This window comes from Schistocerca americana, chromosome 7 (assembly GCF_021461395.2).
Source record: "Schistocerca americana isolate TAMUIC-IGC-003095 chromosome 7, iqSchAmer2.1, whole genome shotgun sequence".
Taxonomy (NCBI): Eukaryota; Metazoa; Arthropoda; class Insecta; order Orthoptera; family Acrididae; genus Schistocerca; species Schistocerca americana.
Genome location: NC_060125.1, coordinates 199,207,816 through 199,228,473, shown reverse-complemented (window position 1 = coordinate 199,228,473; position 20,658 = coordinate 199,207,816).

Below are 20,658 nucleotides of genomic sequence, written 5' to 3'. Positions count from 1 at the left end.
AGATACTACAAATATCAAGATACTACAAATATCAGGGAACACCTCATCACAGATAAGACTGTCCTTAAGGCTTGTTAGCTCACATTTATTGCAATAAATGACATACCTGAAATGTTGGCACTCTCATTATTACGTCAGACAGGTAACGCACGTAGTAAGTTCGTCGTATTCATGATTTCCTCTTCAAAGTAACATCCCATTCTTGTTATTTAACACAATATGTCTTTAAAATTTAAGTTATTCACGAGCAGCTAGTTGAGAATATGTATTAACTACAAATGACACGACGAACTGCCTTTTTCTGCATATGGATTCAAAACCAGGTCATGCAGGCTAAGATTTCGTGGCTGACGGAAATTAACAGTCATTCCTGACTAGGCATAAAGAGAGTGATATACCTCGATTTTAGACTGTATCAGTTAACAAATATCAACTTTAAATTACATAACGGAAACAGTTTTAACGGACGCGAATTCCTACCCAGCAACTATTGCCCCCGTTAACGAACTACGAGAGATGCTAAATACTGCTTCTTCACAAGTAACGTACTTGAAATGCAGGGAGGTAAAGCTTTGTGTTGGACAGGGATTCGAACCCAGAACCTAATCGGATAGTTATCGAAGCACAATCAACATTGATATAACGGATTTTCTCGACAGTAGCTAAATGTATTAACTGAAATGACGAGACGAAACATAAATTTTTCCTTCCCATGACTCCAACCCAGCACGTATCACTGTTATATTCTAGAGAAAAGGAATGTTAAGTATGGGTTTGTTACACCAGCAGCGACATGTGAGCATGATTGAACTAGAAATAACATGACGAAGAGTTCAGTGCTGACTGAGAATCGAACCCCAAACATATCATTGTTGACTACACACAAAGAGACGACAGTTACCGAATTTTTCTCCACCAGCAGCACGCAATAACATCCTTGAACCTACAGTGATCTCGCAAATAGTTCTGTGTCTCACTGGGAGTCAAAAACGTCAGATATCGTTAGTGTTGACAACGAATCAAAATGCAATTAAAAATAAAAATTATTATCCACCAGCAGATAGGTGTTCTCATAATAGAGCTTGATAATAAGTAGTGAAAATTTTAGTACTGGGCCAGGATTCCAAACTATTCATGCGCAATATGTGGAGATGTTGAGGATTCTGCAGTTTTGAACAAACAACAAGTTGTAGTCGAGCTGTATTGTCACGAAGGGATCAAACTCCGCGTTAAGGGCGGTCTGAGTTGCGTTCCCAGTTCAGAACCAATTTTATCGACATACATGAGCTCAAATAAAAGATGGAATAAGAGTTCTGTGACCATACATAGGGTTTGTTTCGTCACTAGAAATAAATAACTAGTATAAGAAAGGTTACTGGTGATAGAGTATCTACAAGTCGCCACTCCTTACTTTATTGTGGTTCCACCCAACGTCTACTTGGTAGAGAACGAATATCATGTATAATGTGATTTTCAGACCACAATGCCATTATACCTTTTTCACTTGGTGTAGCCGGAAAAAAATAGAATCTGCCTGTAACTATAAAAAGAAACATCGGCAGAAGTTGGAATAGGACCTAGACCATCGTGATAGAAAACTATCATCAGTCCAACAGACCACCAAAACCTCTTCTCTACGATTCATTTCGCTATCATAACACCGTTGCGGCACACAAGATGAGAATTATGACACACAGACACCCTGTAGTGGTTTGCAGGATGTTTAGTACATTCATTTACTTGGTTGACCGAATCGCCATGAACTAGCTGCCTTGGCTACCCAGTGCATACATTCGACTCTGTTTTGTAATCACCGTAACAAAATAACGTAACTGCCACCTACACAGAACTGCCAACAGTGTAGGATGCAGAAATTTAAGTAGGAAATATTCCTTTCCATTTGAGCTATTCTATTGCGCTATCTGTTTGTTGAAACCGTCGTGCAGTGCAAAAGAAATGCTGTAACACTCTGTCTCTCAGAAATCTAGATCCGGCCATATACATTATCTCACAGCACTGTGGAATGCGGATGTTCTGGAGGAACTGTTGTTCACTTCCAGAGCTGCTGCAGCTACGTTACAGCTAGTAGCGGAACGGTAAGCATCGCGCACTGTTGATAAAACGTTGTGTGTTCTATAACATTCACTGCTACAATTTTTTTAAATGCTGTCTGCTGAAGTTATCTATTTAATGGAACTCTGAACACAATTCTCTTCACTTCTCAACCCAAAATAGTCGCATGTGGAAAAAAGGCTAACTTCTGCGTGATTTTGTTCTTTTCAGGTTTAATAGTCGGCCAAGCAGCAGATGCGTTTCGAAGCTTTTGAATTATGAATGGGGAGAACGCATCATGCCAAAATAAAGTATTTTATACATTAGATCTCGTCTGGTAGTGGCATTTTACTCCTCTTCAAACCTTGTTTGACAGCTTTAACTCAGAACTAGTTTTCTACATGCATGTAATCAATAAACTGCATGCTCATTGTCAGACTCTTATAGATAACATCAGAGAATTCGCATATATTGTTAATGATTAATTTCTCTCTCATGTTTAGTATTGTTTTAACAACACTAAAAGAAACTTTACGAAATCTGTGCACTGTATTATAAGAAACGAAATAAGGTTACCCACGATAACCTTACGACGAAAGTCTGTTTCAATAAAGCTGAGTATCTGTACACAAGCGTGCCTCTATCTGCAAGAATTAGTAAAATAGTACTCACTTAGTTTTCGATTGGGTCTGTGTTTAAAAGGTATGCTGTGTCATACTCAACAGGTATGCAAATGTGGCATTTCATAAATAAGGTTACGTATTCGTAGAAACCCAAAATTTGCTAATCAGCAGCAGAAAGAGGCGTTACCTGTTGTGCAGCATTGTAAGTTTGTCACCTTTGTACTATGGGCTGAAAGTATGTTTTACGATTTGCTTGTCGATATCTGATCTGACTGCTTGCAGCTCTTACACAGTAGGGATAAAAACGTTACATTCAGCGAGTCTGGAACCGCGAACCATAATAGTCGCTTTTCTACAGGTCAGCATGTCAACACAGAGCTAGCGGATAGATATGGTTTGCGCATTCCTCTTACGAGGCCAATAGTGGCTAGAACTCGTAAACCGCTATTTACAGGAGGAGATTAGTTGCGATATCCACGTTCAATGACTTTGCTGGGCTGAAAACCGTAAAGTTACAATCTTCTGTTACACCTCAAGCGATAACAGCTCAGATTATTCAATGGAAATGACGGGAGAAATCAAGTGAACTTTGAGGCTTAATTCCGTGCACACCAGGAAGTAACTCGTCGATCACAGAGTGGCCAAACATACCTTGCGTTGTTGCAAAATCTCAGTTACATTACCAGCAGGAAGAAGACGAACTGATGTGATCCTAAAGCGGGCTGGGAAGTGACCATAGCTGGCGCCTCAAAGACGTGGCTGCTACGGCCTGGAATACGTAATGCGTCTGATTCGCATTTCTGTAACTACGTTTAGGGACTGGAGCTTAGTTACTAATAATACTCAAAACTGACTGCTACTAAGCATCATAAATCAGTAACTCTCAGCCGGTTGTAGTGGACGAGCGGTTCTAGGGGCTACAGTCTGGAACTGCGCGACAGCTACGATCGCAGGTTCGAATCCTGCCCCGGGCATGGATGTGTGTGATGTCCTTAGGTTAGTTAGGTTTAAGTAGTTCTAAGTTCTACGGGACTGATGATCTCAGCAGTTAAGTCCTATAATGCTCAGAACCATTTGAAGTAACTCTCATAGTTGTTTTTATATTTCTTTCGTAACTGTACTCAAAACTAAGAAACTCAATCACGGACGTTTTCGTGCCTCGCCGATAGTCGAGCACAACAAACAAATAAAAATAAAAAGAGAATGTGAGAGAGAGAGAAATAAACGAAGTCAGTTTTGGTAATAAACCGGGACTCCTATCAAGACCCTTTCATCCCTGTTAACTAACCACGAAAGATGTCTGATATACGTCCAATCAGAAGTAACAAAGTGTGTGTGCATTTAAAGATGAAGCGCATGATGTGAACTTCTGCGACGGAGATACGAAACCAAGACGTAATTGGATTGTTAACTAAGTAAAATCAAATGTTACGTATCGGTTTTTCTTGCCAGCTGCTAGGTGTTTGGATCTAAAATAAGGACACAAATTTTTGTGCCTGAGCGACAATCGAACCGCACTCCTATCGTTCTTTTTTATTGTCCACGAATGTTGCTTAAGTATCGATTGCTTACTCACCAACAACAAAATGTGTGCGTGTTTCTCCAGAAATTGTTGGCAACGTGAACAGACATTAAAAATGTTCGCTAATTTTCACTAGTAGGCTGGTGTGCACGTGATACGGATTGAAATGAAATTACGAATATTTTTGTACTGGATCAGGATTCGGACCCACACATTTACCTTTGGAGGAGACCTAGAGAAGACTGCAGTCTTGGGAAATGGAACGAAATGATTGAACTATACTGTTCCGAGAGATTCAGATCCTAGAAAGAGGAGATACGAATTCGAATCAAAGTCCAGCACCAAATATTTCAACGTCTCTGGTTCAATCAAGTACAAGTAAAATAAGAGCCCTGTTCCTTTGGACGGCTATCAGTTCATCAAATAAAATAAAATTTTCTAATGTAAGTAAGTTTACTGGTGACAGTATTTCTGTTTACCCTGACCTCCACCTATGTCATTTTCCAACGTAAACCTGCTCTGCCCAGTTTGGAATGAAGGAACGTGACGTTTAATGCGGATTCAGGATTATAGCGTCTTTCTCTTGAGGTTACCAGAGGTAAAGTAAATCTGTTTGTGCCTCTTAAAAGTAAATGCCTGAACTCACGCATTGCACTTGTGATAGTTCGTTCCACCAGACCATTGTGGCCACATTTCCCAGTCCCAGGAGTGTGCTTTAATGGATGATGTGCTTAGCTTACAAAACTAGTCACGGTGGAAAAAACGCGAGTCTGTTAAATGGTTAAGTAGAAGCAAGCTCCTGACGTGGATTTTATGCTATTCTCATGTCAGCAGGATTTAAGGACTCTTCTAGGCGTCATAGCCTCGATTTGATGCCATTTTGAAATTTTCACTAATTTAGGAAATTTCTTAGGTCTTGAAAATACAGTTTGAAGTGTGATATTACCGGATAATTCTATTATCACCATCATTATTAGTATCATTTTCTTCATACCGCTGCAGGAACACATGTTCTTGAAGATCATTTAAAGCCTTTTGGTCATTATAGAAGTAGTTGCCCACAAACAAGATCTTTCCCTGTTACGGAATCCTTTTCATGTTAATATCAAACATCAGCAATTACTCGTAGATCACATTAAAACTAAAGTAATTGATGAAGACGTTACTTGATAACGAAAACGCGCTGCCTTTCTTCATCACTTGCGCCTAGAAATGGCTGTCGAATACTGCCAAACCAAAAGCCAAGGGATCTTAGTGCCTTCCGATATACGTCGCTGTCGGTTCTTCCATACGATTTGGTCGACGTGACCTGTTTCAAGTTGTGTATGACACAGAATGTTTTAGAAAATCAATATTTTTCTTTGCAATCAACAAAAAGATTTTCATTCTAAGGTATCCAAGACCAAAATTTTCGCAATATTACTTCAAATTTAATATTCGCTTCCATAATGTAAGGAAAGTATTTTACAGTTGCAAAACCCGCATCCGACTCACTGTCCTTACACTTAGTCGCTGGCCATAAATTCTAGCTCAAAGTGACGCCAGTTTAAGTAACCTAATGTAGCGAAGACTGTTTGCCAGTTCCCTCTCTCACCGTAAAATATGCAATTCACTCATTGGGATCCGTAAGTACACTGTAACAGTAATTTCTGTGTGTATGCAATGCATACGGGTTGTAGAATTTAGTGGTGCTCTCTCTTCCACTTCTGTGTACAATATGCCTGACCTAAACGGGCCCTTTATCATTACAGGCCCTGGACGGTGCGCCATCATATTAACACCAGTAATGTGCTTATACTGACAACCTCATAGTTCGTTTTAACCGATTTTGTAATCATTCAAGAAAAACAACATGACCCTCGAGTGGGAGACATTTCGTCCCACTTTCCCTTCTGTGAAATTTGTCAGTAAGCTTTTTGCCTTAGAACCAGCGAAATGTGTCAGAGTAGGGCTGGTAAACGATTTACAAACCACGATTTAGTGCCGTTAACACTATTTCTTTAAACACTGGCGTAGCTGAAGGAATTTAGTTTCTTCTTAAATCGTCTTATGCAGCAACGTTCACAGATATCTCAAATAGAAAAAGCTCTTTATGCAGGTACGAAGGTTGTAAAACAAACTTCCCACAGTTTGTGTCAGGTTGATCTTTTCGTCTGATAGCACTGCGTAAGTATTTTGTCTAAGAGGTATTATAGTAGTATTCCTGTAGCTGTGGAAATAATTGGTTCAAAACGATTTTCACACCAGTGGGTACAGTACTGATAAATATTCACAATGATTATCAACCTAAGTCTGCGTTCATCTACAAACTGAGGCGTATTTGTAATATTGAAGCTAGACTATGTATCCTTGTCTTCCTTGAGTGGGCATTGGAAGGCGTTTAGACACACGTATACGAGGGTAATCCGAAAGGTAAGGTCTCCTAAGGGACACGCAAGTACCAACGCAGGCACAAACGAGAGATCCTTAATTTTACGGGCAAGCAGAAACCACAGTGTTGGCTGCATGGTGGCAAGGTGATAAAGAGCAAGAGTATGGATACGAAGGTCACAGGTTCGATTCCTCACCAGTCCCACGAATTTCATGTGCCGTTTTACACATATTTCCCATCAGGCAGTGTTTGTTGATGTGAAAAATGCCGAGTTGTACTGTGGTCCGAAAGCCACGTAAAACTGTAGGTTCCCCTATTAACTGGCTAGGTAAGTCAACTCAAAGGTCGGATGAAAGCAACAGCATACCACCTCCAACAAGATCGTGCCTATTAAAGCACTATGGTGTTCAAATCACTCTTCCGACTTATGACTGCTTTACTTTCTATGGGTTCCAAAACTAATGATCTTCGGGTTATTAAAATTTTTGTGTTTTCATGCTGTAGCTTTGATACCAGTAAACGTAAGTAACCGGCTGAGCACTGTCACCGTTCGAATTGTCAAGGTGGTAGACGACGATGCTGTCGACCACAGTTACAATGTTGGTCATGGCTATGTTTCAGTCGAATACCTCTATGGGCCTTTCTGCGTATTTCAAGATATACTTTTATACACTTGGTACGCTTTCAAATTGATATCTGATAGAGCTGTATTTAGCAACATGAATCAGATATGTTTTCTGTGCAATATATCGGACAAAACGCTAGTGCAGCGAGATTTCGTTTATGTGTTGCGCATGGTGCAAGAGATATTTGTGTTTTGCTTGCTTCTGTGATAGGTTTCACCCCACTGAATGCGAGCAAGCTCACGAATAAACTGTCAATAACTGGAAATACGCAATAGCACACTTAAAAGTTGTATTTTTGCATTATGTATTCCGATGAAAATAACTGTTAACAGGTTATATGCCTACTTGCTTATTATCGCGCTTCTCGATGCTTTCCTCAAAAAATTTAAATAAAAATAAAAAGAGAGAGAGGCAGAGAGAGAAAACTGAAATGTATTTCAAATATCAGCTCAGTGACGCCATGTTCGTCTCGTGATGTAAAGCAAGGATAGTCGGTAGGTAATATCTCGTTGTACTAGCGATATGTATGGCTACGGTGTTCTCAGTTTTCTCTCTGTAAACAACTAGAACAGAATTCAGTAACAAAGTGGTAAGAACACTTACTCAGTGCGCCAATTAAACACTCAGCCATTCTTGGTTATTTTGTTAATCGTCTGTAATGCAGTAAACAGCCTTGACTATTGATTTGTAATTACTACCATTGTTATTGTTATTCGTCACCCCAGAACAGCTTTCCTATCACTCATAGCCGCCGATGTACGTGACTAATGGATCAGGATGAATGGAATGTGGGATGTTCCGTCACGGAGAATAAACACATTTATCTCGGCGTCTTATGTCGGGGTAATATGAAAATCTCAATAAGAGAAGACGACAACGGGATGCCGGTGATGCAGGCAATAACACCCAGCTATTTCTGTCCACTTAACACCATGACGACAGACAAATTGACAAATTGCAGATCTGCACAGTGCCCGCATCTGCACTTTAGTTTCTGTCTTAATGGGCATAATTTTTAATTTCTTCTCTTCTGAACTATCAAATGAATTGATTATTACGCGATACAGAATAATTAGGTAACTGTGTTTCTTACAGCTTCCATTCGCACCAACATTTCTCTACATTCTCGTGCAGTTCATGAAATTCTACTTGTATGGTCACAAGACTGCACGCCGGCCGCGGTGGTCTAGCGGTTCTAGGCGCTCAGTCCGGAGCCGCGCGACTGCTACGGTCGCAGGTTCGAATCCTGCCTCGGGCATGGATGTGTGTGATGTCCTTAGGTTAGTTAGGTTTAAGTAGTTCTAAGTTCTAGGGGACTGATGACCATAGATGTTAAGTCCCATAGTGCTCAGAGCCATTTGAACCATTTTGAACAAGACTGCACATAGATGCAATCGATTTCGAGGTTCAAAGTGTTGGGGGGGGGGGGGGGGGGGGGTGGTGGTTAACGTCCCATCGACAACGAGGTCATTAGAGACGGAGCGCAAGCTCGGGTTAGGGAGGGATTGGGAAGGAAATCGGCCGTACCCTTTCAAAGGGACCATTCCGGCATTTGCCTGAAACGATTTAGGGAAATCACGGAAAACCTAAATCAGGATGGCCGGAGACGGGATTGAACCGTCGTCCTCCCGAATGCGAGAAAGTGTTTGTTATCTTACATTTAGTGACAGGTGGGCAAAGTTGATTTCCGAAGACTTTTTATTGTACTGAAATAATCATTTGTCACAAAGTAACAAGGTAAGTTTTTTATTCGTATATATTTTGTGGGAAACTGTAATCGTGATGGAAGATTACACACCTGAATGTTTGACACAGCTGGTAGGAGAAAACGCTGCATCTTAACCAAAGTCCGCGTCTCCTCTTCGTATTCTCCTATGACATGAGCACAGGATTCTCCTCCTATAACGCTACAGAGCTGTTCCTAGCACAGCTGAGAATTGGCAACGTCGACACAAACATTTAGCAACACTGTGACAGCGTAATCACTTCCGCGTATGGTACTGAACTGACTCGCTAAATTCACCTGATATTCCCTTTCTATTTGAATGACTCGTGGTATATAAACCTCAAGTAAATTCAGACGCTGAGACAGAAATTTCAATTTCTTGGCTAAAGAAATGCTATTCTTCACATAAGTGACAACTTTTAATATCTTTCACGATGCGTTATGAGGCTGAGCGACCAATACCATGATGAGAGTTGCGTGCTGGCAGCATCGTGTCCGTAGCCACGTGGTACCGCGCGTGTCTCGTGTTCTAACGTTTAAGAGAATCGTCAATTCTAACTGTGGTAGGGGCAGCGCGTGCGAGCTTCTTTTGTGTATTATTTCATGGAGCTGCGAATTCCCAGAAAAAATTCTGTAACAAAATCAGATGAAAACCTTTACACATCAAATCCTCTTGGCAGCTCTACACACTAAGTTGTGTTAATGGTCGTGAATCTCGGCTTTTTGACTGTCAAGCTGCTATACAATACAAGCGTCTCTGAAGAAATTTGAATCGACCGTCAACGATACGAAATTCAATATTGTTCTTCACTTAAGACTCTCATGCCAGGGTGATAACTGACAAGGAAATAAATTGAATAGCAAATCGATAGAAAATACTTTCAGCTCAAAGTGCAATGGTGAAAAACTTACAATGCTGCACAACAGGTAACGCCTCTTTCTGCTGCTGATTAGCAAATTTTGGGTTTCTACGGATACGTAACCTTATTTATGAAATGCCACATTTGCATACCTGTTGAATATGACACAGCATACCTTTTAAACACAGACCCAATCGAAATCTAAGTGAGTACTATTTTACTAATTCGTGCAGATAGAGGCACGCTTGTGTACAGATACTCAGCTTTATTGAAACATACTTTCCTCGTAAGGTTATCGTAGGTAATCTTGTTTCGTTTCTTATAATACAGTGCACAGATTTCGTAAGGTTTCTTTTAGTGTTGTTAACACAATACTAAACATGAGAGAGAAATTAATCAACAACGAAATATGCGAATTCTCTGATGTTTTCTATAAGAGTCTGACAATGCACATGCAGTTTATTGATTACATGCATGTAGAAAACTAGTTCTGAGTTAAAGCTGTCAAACAAGGCTTGAAGAAGAGTAAAATGCCACTACCAGACGAGATCTAATGTATAAAATACTTTTCTATTTTGGCACGATGCGCTCTCCTCATACATAATACAAAAGCTTCGAAACGCATCTGCTGCTTGGCCGTCTATTAAACCTGAAAAGAACAAAATGACGCAGAAGTTAGCCTTTTTTCCACATGCGACTATTTTGGGTTGAGAAGTGAAGAGAATTGTGTTCAAAGTTCCATTAAATTGATAACTTCAGCAGACAGCAGAATTTCGTTTAAAAAAATTGTAGCAGCGACTGTAATAGAACATGCAACGTTTAATCAACAGTGCGCGATGCTTACCGTTCCACTACTAGCTGTAACGTAGCTGCAGCAGCTCTGGAAGTGAACAACAGTTCCTCCAGAACTTCCGCATTCCACAGTGCTGTGAGATAAGGCATATGGCCGGATCTAGATTTCTGAGAGACAGACTGTTACAGCAACTCTTTTGCACTGCACGACGGTTTCAACAAACAGATAGCGCAATAGAGTAGCTCAACTGGAAAGGAACACTTCCTGTTTAAATTTCTGCATCCTACACTGTTGGCAGTTCTGTCTATAAGCAGGTACGTTATTTTGTTACGGTGATTACAAAATAGAGTCAAATGTATGCGCTGGGTAGCCAAGGCAGCTAGTTCATGGCGATTCGGTCAACCAAGTAAATGAATGTACTAAACATCCTGCAAACCACTACAGGGTGTCTGTGTGTCAGAATTCTCATCTTGTGTGCTGCAACGGTGTTATGATAGAGAAATGAGTCGTAGAGATGGGGTTTTGGTGGTCTGTTGGACTGATGATAGTTTTCTATCATGATCGTCTGGGTTCGATTCCAACTTCTGCCGATGTTTCTTCATAGGGACAGGCAGATTCTATTCTGGCTACGCCAAGTGAAGGAGGTATATTGGCATTGTGGTCTGAAAATCACATTAAACATGATATTCGTTCTCTACCAAGTAGACGTTAGGTGGAACCACAATAAAGTAAGGAAACTCAATCACCAGTAACGTTTCCTATACTAGTTATTTGTTTCTAGTGACGAAACAAATCGTGTGTATGGTCATAGGACACTTATTCCATCTTTTATTTGAGCTTCTGTATGTCGATAAAATTGATTCTGAACTGGGAATGTTACTCAGACCGCCCTTAACGCGGAATTTGATCCCTACGTGACAATACAGCTCGACTACAACTTGTTGTTTGTTCAAAACTGCAGATTCCTCAACATCTCCACATATTGCGCATGAATGGGTTGGAATCCTGGCCCAGTACTAAAGTTTTCACTATGTATTATCAAGCTCTAGCATGCGAACACCCATCTTCTGGTGGATAATAATTTTTATTTTTAATGCATTTTGATTCGTTGTCAACACTAACGATATCTGACGTTTTTGACTCCCAGTGAGACACAGAACTATTTGCGTGATCGCTGTAAGTTCAAGGATGTTATTGCAAGCTGCTAGTGGAGAAAATTTCGGTAACTGTCGTCTCTTTGTGTGTAGTCAACAACGATATGTTTGGGGTTCGATTCTCAGTCAGCACTGAACTCTTCGTCATATTATTTCTAGTTCAAACACTCTCACATGTCGCTGCTGGTGTAAGAAACCCATACTTAACTTTCCTTTCCTCTAGAATATAACAGCGATACGTGCTGGGTTGGAGTCATGGGAAGGAAAAATTTGTGTTTCGTCTCGTCATTTCAATTAATACATCTAGCTACTGCCGAGAAAATCCGAAATGTCAAAGTTGACTGTGTTTCGTTAACGATCCGATTAGGTTCTGGGTTCGAATCCCTGTCCAACACAAAGCTTTACCTCACTGCATTTCAAGTAAGTTACTTGTGAAGAAGCAGTATTTAACATCTCTCGTAGTTCGTTAATAGGGACAATAGATGCTGGTTAGGAATTCACTTTCGTTAAAAATGTTACGTTATGTAATTTAAAGTTGATATCTCCTAACTGATACTGTCCAAAAATGGGCTCATGTTTAGCTAGACATCAGGCGACGAAAAGTTCTGTACTCAATGGAATTCAAACCACGCACACGTGGTCATGAAGAAACTTTAACTATCAAATTCTTTTCCAATAATAGCTAGGAATGGCATGTTTGTACTTTCAGTGACTTGATGGAAAATAATCTGCTGGCTAGAAGATGAATCCACAACATATCGTCGTTGGAGATCATAACGAGCACAACGTCAAACATAATCCGTTTTCACCAGTAGGATGGAGAGGAATGTTTGAACTTGAAAAGATGTAAGGAAACGTTTGATGTTGTAATGTTGTGATAAAAAGCTCAAACATAATCCGTTTTCACCAGTAGGATGGAGAGGAATGTTTGAACTTGAAAAGATGTAAGGAAACGTTTGATGTTGTAATGTTGTGATAAAAAGCTCATCATGTTGCTGTGAATTGAAACGAACACGTTGCAGCTGACAACGCACGAAGAGACGTTGGTCCGCAGCTCGTGGTCGTGCGGTAGCGTTCTCGCTCCCCACGGCCGGGTTGCCGGGTTCGATTCCCGGCGGGGTCGGCGATTTTCTCTGCTTCGTAAAGACTGGGTGTTGTGTGATGTCCTTAGGTTAGTTAGGTTTAAGTAGTTCTAAGTTCTAGGGGACTGATGACCATAGATGTTATGTACCATAGTGCTCAGAGCCATTTGAACCAAGAGACGTTGAAAATGCAACTATTCTTCACTAGTAGTTCGGAGTGCACATGCTAGGGCTGGAAATGAAATAATGAATATTTGGTGCTGTCAGGATTCGAAACCTGATAGGCGCCTTTCGAGGACGCCTAGAAGAGTTTGCAATCTTCGGGACCACAGTGAAATCGAATTCTAATCCCAGTCCAGCACCACAATTTTCAACGTCTCAGGTTCAAATAAAATAAGAGCCTTGTGAACTTACATGGCCATTGGTTCATTAAATGAAATACGTTTTCTACTTTACAACGGCTTGCTGGTGACATCGTCCCTGCCTTACAGGGTTTCTCCATCTGTCACAGCTCAAACGAATGCCCAGTCGGCAGCGAAGGGATGTTATCTTTACTGCGGATATTGAACTACAGAGCTTACTGGCGTTCTGCATTTGGAGTTAATAGGGGTACAGGATAGCTACTTGTGTGTGTTAAAAATCTACGCCTGACGTGAGATGCGAACCTACACGTTTTACACATCAATACAAGATTAATCCGCCAGACCACAGAACACCCTGCCGAGCACATACATATGAATTGCAGAGTATTCATTTAGATGTAGATGCATATGTCGAGGGACGCGTAACAGCAAGGAGGGAGTGATCTGGGAATGGATAGAAGTGCAGAAGTGCAAAATATAAGCGTGAAGTGCCTGAAAAGTATTGCTTACTTAGATGTGTGCCAGAGTTCGTTTTATCTTAGGACCGAGATATAAGGAAGGACTGTTCTCAGAACGAAGAATGGGTTATAGGGAAGGGGAGATCAAAGAATACGGTTTCATAGGTGTTGAGAGGAATGATAGAGAGTAAAGACAGCAGTAATTAAAAGAGAAAATGTAACGTCATTGGAAACCGTTGGATTAGTTTATAAAGTTTTGTAGGAGTGGAATAGAAAGGCACTTGCGGCGATAGTGTCAGAGAGAGAGTGTGTGAGAGAGAATAGAGGAGATATTAACAACGAGTAAACATAAATGTTCAAAGGTGTGTGAAATCTAAGGTCATCAGTCCCTAAGCTTACACACTACTTAACCTAAATTATCCTAAGGACAAACATCCACACCCATGCCCGAGGGAGGTCTCAAACCTCTGCCGGGACCAGCCTCACAGTCCATGACTGCAGCGCCCTGGACCTCTCAGCTAATCCCGCTCGGCGAGTAAACATAAAATGAAATCGTTTGCGTCTTGTGTGGAGGACAGAGGGTGTATCATGGATGGAGGGGAAGAGAGAGAGACGTATTTGAAATAACAAAAACTACTGTGACAGAGTCCATCTACGCTGATTAGTTTGTAAGTATGTAGATAGGGTATAAATGAAATCAAAATAGAATCCTTAACAAACTGTATATTCAAAAGAAACCCACTTGAATTAAAAGGGGAACTCAAAGGAAGGCTAACCCATACTGTACCTTTTCTGTTGCCACGCGATCTTCCACTAGCTCCCAATGAGGAAAAATGACCAAAATGAAGACATAACAAAACATTTCAAGAACTCTAATATTTTATCCAGAATCCTTCATTATTTTGTACTTCTATCACGCGTCTTGGTATAGAATGTATAAGCCGTCGGACGTAACAGCCTGAAGAAGCAACTTCCTCCCAGACTTCCAGGACGCAGTCCCAAAGAGCGTCCGCAGTAGTTGGATGGTTTCGTGGCCAGTTCTCTGTTAATGTTCTGACGACCTCTGCCCAGATGTTTTCCATGGAGTTCATATCAGACGCCCGTGGCGGCCAGTCCATGACGTTGACGCGAATCCTGGGGAGCAGGTGTTGAAGAAATGCAGACTTGTGAATGGGAGAATGGTCCTCTTCCAATGGGACTTCTCCTTCTGCGTACAGCATTCGCATTGACAGAAGCATCACATTTTCCCATATGTGGGCATACTGCAAGCTGTCCAGAGTTCCTTCTATCCTGTGAAGAATTCCCGCCCCTCTCGCAGAAATCCAACCCCAGCAGGTAACATATAGCCGGCCACATCTTCTCGTCATGGTTACATATTCGCGTCGATGGTTAGTCCCTTGTGGCCTATAAACGATTCGTGGTCCGTCGTTATTGGTGGAAAATACCTTCTCATCAGTAAAAATGACGTTGTCCCACGACGCCCTCAGATGGAGATCCCCAAATGCTAGCCGGTATAAAACGTTGTCTTCACTGAGCTCTTGTTTCACGGCGGATTGTCGTGCATGCAGCCCAGCGTCCCTCAGCCTTCGGCAAATGGTGTCACTGGAGCCGGTGAAGTTGGTCTCCCGCCGCAACTGCTTCGCGTTCAGAAAGGAATTTTCTCTGCTACTAGACACTAGGTCGCTGTTTTCATGCTGTGAGATCACTCTCTTCATGCCTGAGATAGGAGCCCTGTTGGTGGTGCCTCTTTCAAGGCATATCCACCACCATCTCGTTGTAGTGGTATGTGGTACGCCATACCGACTGCCAGCTTCTCTGATGGAACATCCTCCTTCCTCAATGAGAGCGACGACTCTACCTCGGCCAGCCGGAGTGGCCGAGCGGTTGTAGGCCCTTTAGCCTGGAACCGCGCAACCGCTACGGTCGCAGGTTCGAATCCTGCCTCGGGCATGGATGTGTGTGATGTCCTTAGGTTAGTTAGGTTTAAGTAGTTCTAAGTTGTAGGGGACTGATGACCTCAGATGTTAAGTCCCATAGTGCTCAGAGCCATTTGAACCATTTTCTGACTCTACCTCGAATAGACCTCTCCCAGTGAGCCATTATGGCAGACAGCCTGATGTGTATTTCTGCTTGCCGCTCTTATACTGATTCCAGGAGAGGAGGTAAACATAATTACGTCAAACGGAGCGGCAGAGGCAGAGGCATTCGGCGCAGCCGTGCTGGCTCGTCCCAGGCTGTTGGCCCACCAACGCCACCGCCAGCTCGCTCACTTCCGTCTCGCGTCGGTCAACCTGGCTGGCCCGTAGCTCACGAGCCACGGCTAGTACAGACCCGGGCCGCATGGCCACGATCACCTCTTGAAGGATCAAAAGTTACACCTAAACTACCCAAGTCTGTAGTATAAACTAACGCAGCTACGGCTATTATGCTATAACATGTGTAGGCACACCTACAGTTGACGATTCATTCAAATATTTGACGAACAATACTTTCAAAAATACATTCATTTTAAACATAGCTACGACAAAATATTTCACCTAGCTGGCAATAGCATGACGCAGGAAACTATACTTTCTTGTAAGCGCTGTGCATTAGAAGTAGCCTTAAGAATACCTATATTCAACCACGACAACTGAGAGGAATGTAAAAGTAAACAGGTTTGGCGGCAGCTTCTCCAAATAATAGTATATACTCTGTATATAACACACGTTTTGTGCACTTATAACATGTAGTCAGTGTCTCTGGAACAATACGTGCTGCACGACGGAAATTACTTTACGCTGAGGCACTTCATTTACATATCAATGATACGCGACTACTAGAGAACATTGCTCTTTACGGCAGTCAATCCATTTGTAAATTAACATCATGATATCGCAGATATTAGGCAACACATTACTAGGGATGAGGAAGGCCTTAACGTTAGCAACTAAACATGCTACTCTTAGCTACTACTGAATATGAAGTTGATTATTAATGTGTCTCCATAACCATGTGTGCGGCGTTCGACTCTCAGCAGCATAGACATTTTCGTCACCTTATTTCTAGTTAAACGTGTGCACATCTCGCTGAAGGTGGAGCAACATTGGACATTTCTCGTCTGTTCCTGGTTAGACAATGACAGCGGCAGGCGCCGGGTTCGAATTCCGGTCTGGCAATACAACTCGTCATTTAAGGTTCCAACCCCACTACTGGTGACAAACTGTGATATCTACATTCTGATTTTACGTACTTATTCAACAATCCGATTAGGTGCTGGGTTCACATCCTTGTCCCCAGCATTACGTGACGGCATTTCAATTTTAAACATGTGCATCCTTCGTTCCTTAACAATGCAACACTATACAATGTCTTTCGAGGTTAATTACCAAGAAGGTAATTGTCATGTTAGGGTTCCTGCTTTTGTACAAACGTTATCGCCATTTACGTTCAAGTTGAAAATTGATAACTGATGCTGGTGCAAACGTCAATATTTGACGTCTCTTTCTGCCTAGTGATCGAGTCTCGGTAAGGCACAAAGCTTTGCTTGGTTAACAATGGCTTTTCATTCTGGGTTTGCATCCGGATCCAGAACGACGACGTTGGTCATGTCATTTAAAGTACAACTTTGTGTACAAGTAACTGTTTACGAGTAATGTGAACAGTGATATTACTTGTGATTCGCTGATAATGTAGCGATTTCCGTAGAGTGCCTGCCGCCGTTAATCACGTTTTCTTTTAACTGCTTAGTATTACATAAAGTTGCGAAAGCACTCCCTGTTGAACGTTGAAGGACGTTCAGCATGTGTTGGGTAAACCTTTTAGACACCAAAGAACTTGTTTCCAATTCCCATACAACTTTATAAATCCATAAACTGTCTCAAATATTTAATGAATGATTTATGTGACAAAACTAGTTGTCCTATAACATAAGAAATGTCACTTATTGTAACTAACTTTAGTTTACAAACGTTAAGGACTGTCTGATCTCTTCTGTACTGTTGCGGTGTTACTTTACATCTGGACAGACTGTCATAAAGACTTGTGTTCTCTAGTAGTCTCTAGCGGTACCCATTGTGTATCTTACAATGACTGTACTGTGGAGGGTTGCGACGATGTGCAACACAGATATGCTATGTTGGTTGCATACATTCAGATGCAGCCAACACGTTGGAATTCAGGCGTGACCCACTTTTTTTGCTCTCGAGTGTACATCCCTACAACACTAAAAAGAAAAATTAACTTCATCGACCTTTGTTAAAGCTTTCAGTTGCTCAGAGAGAAGATCAATATGCAGCAATAAAATTTCTTTGTCATTGCCTAATAACATAAAATGACTAATTGGTAGCGACGCCAGTTTTCAATTTAATTTAAGATCATTTCTTCTTAAAAACTGTTTCTACTCCACTGACGAATGTCCACTTAAAAACTAGGAGCCAGAAACAGATAATATGATTACTTTTAAATATAGTTGTATAAGTAGGAATAAAATGATACTGTGTTCATTAAAGTTAATAGTAATCATATATACATACCCTGTAAGCTGTCTCATTCCACATAATTTCCATTACAGTATCTATTGAACATGTAACCAGATAACTAACTAACAGACTGCAAGTGTGAGATATGTGCATTCGATACACAGCAATAAATTTCAACAGTTGCCAATATCATCCAAAACATAACATGCAATAAATGAGTCTTTACTCCCAAGCGTTGTGCAAATGGTATTTGGAATGGTAATAAGAAAAAGTGCAACTCTAAAACAGAAACAAGAACACATGCAGAGCAGCATCTACAAAAATAGTAAGTAGGGGCATAAACTATTATTAAGACACAGAAAGTCATAAAAAGCCAGAGCTCTTTGAAGCTGCAATATAAAATGTTTAGTATTTCAAACAAAGTTGTATAAACACGAACGGACGTATATATTTCAGGCCACTGTAGATGTCTTTCAAATAATAAAGGCAAAGTGTGTAGGGCACGAAAATTTCAATATTTCAACTGTAACTAGACGGATACAACGTAAAATTTATCGTTAGCGTTACCACTTGGTAAAGAAATTTTAAATGACTTTTGAGCTATAACAAAACCTGGCAGAACCAAAGCAAACATCAAAAGACCTGCTTTACTCTTTGCTTTTCACCTTTAGGACCCTCATAATTGCTGCAGAAAAAGATATTCCTGAGTAAATAGCACCACCATTTTAAAATTTTAACATTTCAGAGATCCTAAATCCTGGACAGATCCAACATTACATTTTATGTTTCGAGGAATCTGAAAGCGTTTACTAATACCAACAAACATGCACACACACACACACACACACACACACACAAACACACACACACACATGCACATGCGCGCACACACACACAACGTAGGCAACATCCTTAGACCCCATTCACAGAAGAATTTTGTTAAAGTATTGATGTTAAATTTTATAAATTTTGGAATAAGCTTGACTAAAATCTGCTGCAACATTGGAAGATACAGCTCTTTAGTTGCCTCATGCTATCCTTCTACTTCTGACACGAAGAACAATGGGAACTTTGAAAAGAAGAATGGGGACACTACATACGCAGTGGAACGTAACGGAAGCAATTAATATTGCCAGAGATACACAGTCCATCAGCTGTCATTAGCCCGTTCTCGATAGGTTCATTGTCTTCTAATATACTGGGCCCCACATGTCCCGTATGATTACGTCACTGATAAATGGTGGTTGCGTGTCAAACTTAGCAGTCCGTACAAGTCACGATATCATTTTAAGAACAGCGGCCGATGAACAGCAAACCACTTTGCAAACCATCTTGCTGATGACAGTGTAATGCTCACAGATCTGTAAGATTTGAAGAAAAATTGCGTTGACAGGCTAGCTAAAGATAATATTTTAATACTCATACGTCATGATCCAATTTTAAAATATGAAATATATTTTCATACAAGGCTAAAACAACTATTATCCTACTCGATTTTGATTTGTATACAAGTAGTATTATTAAAGGATTCTATTAATTAGATCGAACTATGAATACGCTGCTGAAAACAATGAAATGGTATATATATAACGGCCAAACTTGCTGGGCACAACAGGTGCTTAGGATAGTGGAAAGGGCCAAATAAGGTTGGGGTCAGTCTTACCTTAAATTTGTAATTTATTGTAATTTAATAACACATTTACAACCTTTACATCTACGAATTTCCGAATGAAATTCTTTCACGACTGAAGGCCTCCAAACAAGAAATCTTAAAAATCAACAAGATAAAAATGCAGTTGAAATAGCAAATAAAATAATTAAAATATATATGGTATCACAGCTAGACTGGAAACCTCAAGACAAGGGTGGATAGACAAACATAAACAAGATGCAATTCAAACAGCTGAAAGTCCACAGTCAAATTTTCAAGATTTTAAAGTAAATTACCACAACCTTTCAAAGGCAGAAGGCTGCAATATTTAAACTTGAAAATAATTTTAAGAATAAGGTTCCGTGGCTGAAGGCCCACAATTAATTTTCCAAAACTTAAAAAAATGTAACCACAAGCCTTAAGTTGTAAGTAGCTAAAACCATACTAAAAGAAAAGCCAACACAACGGCTATATCCTTCCAGCAAATATCCACTTGCCGGAATTCTAACTTACTTACATAATACACAGTAAAACCCAGAATTTTTTTATCATTGGCTATGATAGATTATAAACCTACAATTAAACACTGGTGAGAAAGCCAGTAAACACAACAGCACTCATAAGCCTCTAGGGGTTTGGTCTGCCTTCGTTCACTTAGGTGAGACAGGTGGTGAGCCCAACTACACTTAATCCATCGGAACCCAACCAAGGGACAGCCACGGACCGACCGACATACGACTTGCTTCGCAATAATCGGTACATGAGAATTCAAGCACAAAATGTTATGGGCGTGAATATCCACAATCAATATGTATATATATTAAGCTGTAAAAACTATGCACCGTGTTGGACAGCGACAACAGGTGAAGAAAGGACACTGCCTGAAATTACGATAGTGGCCAGGGCAGGTAGCTGGAA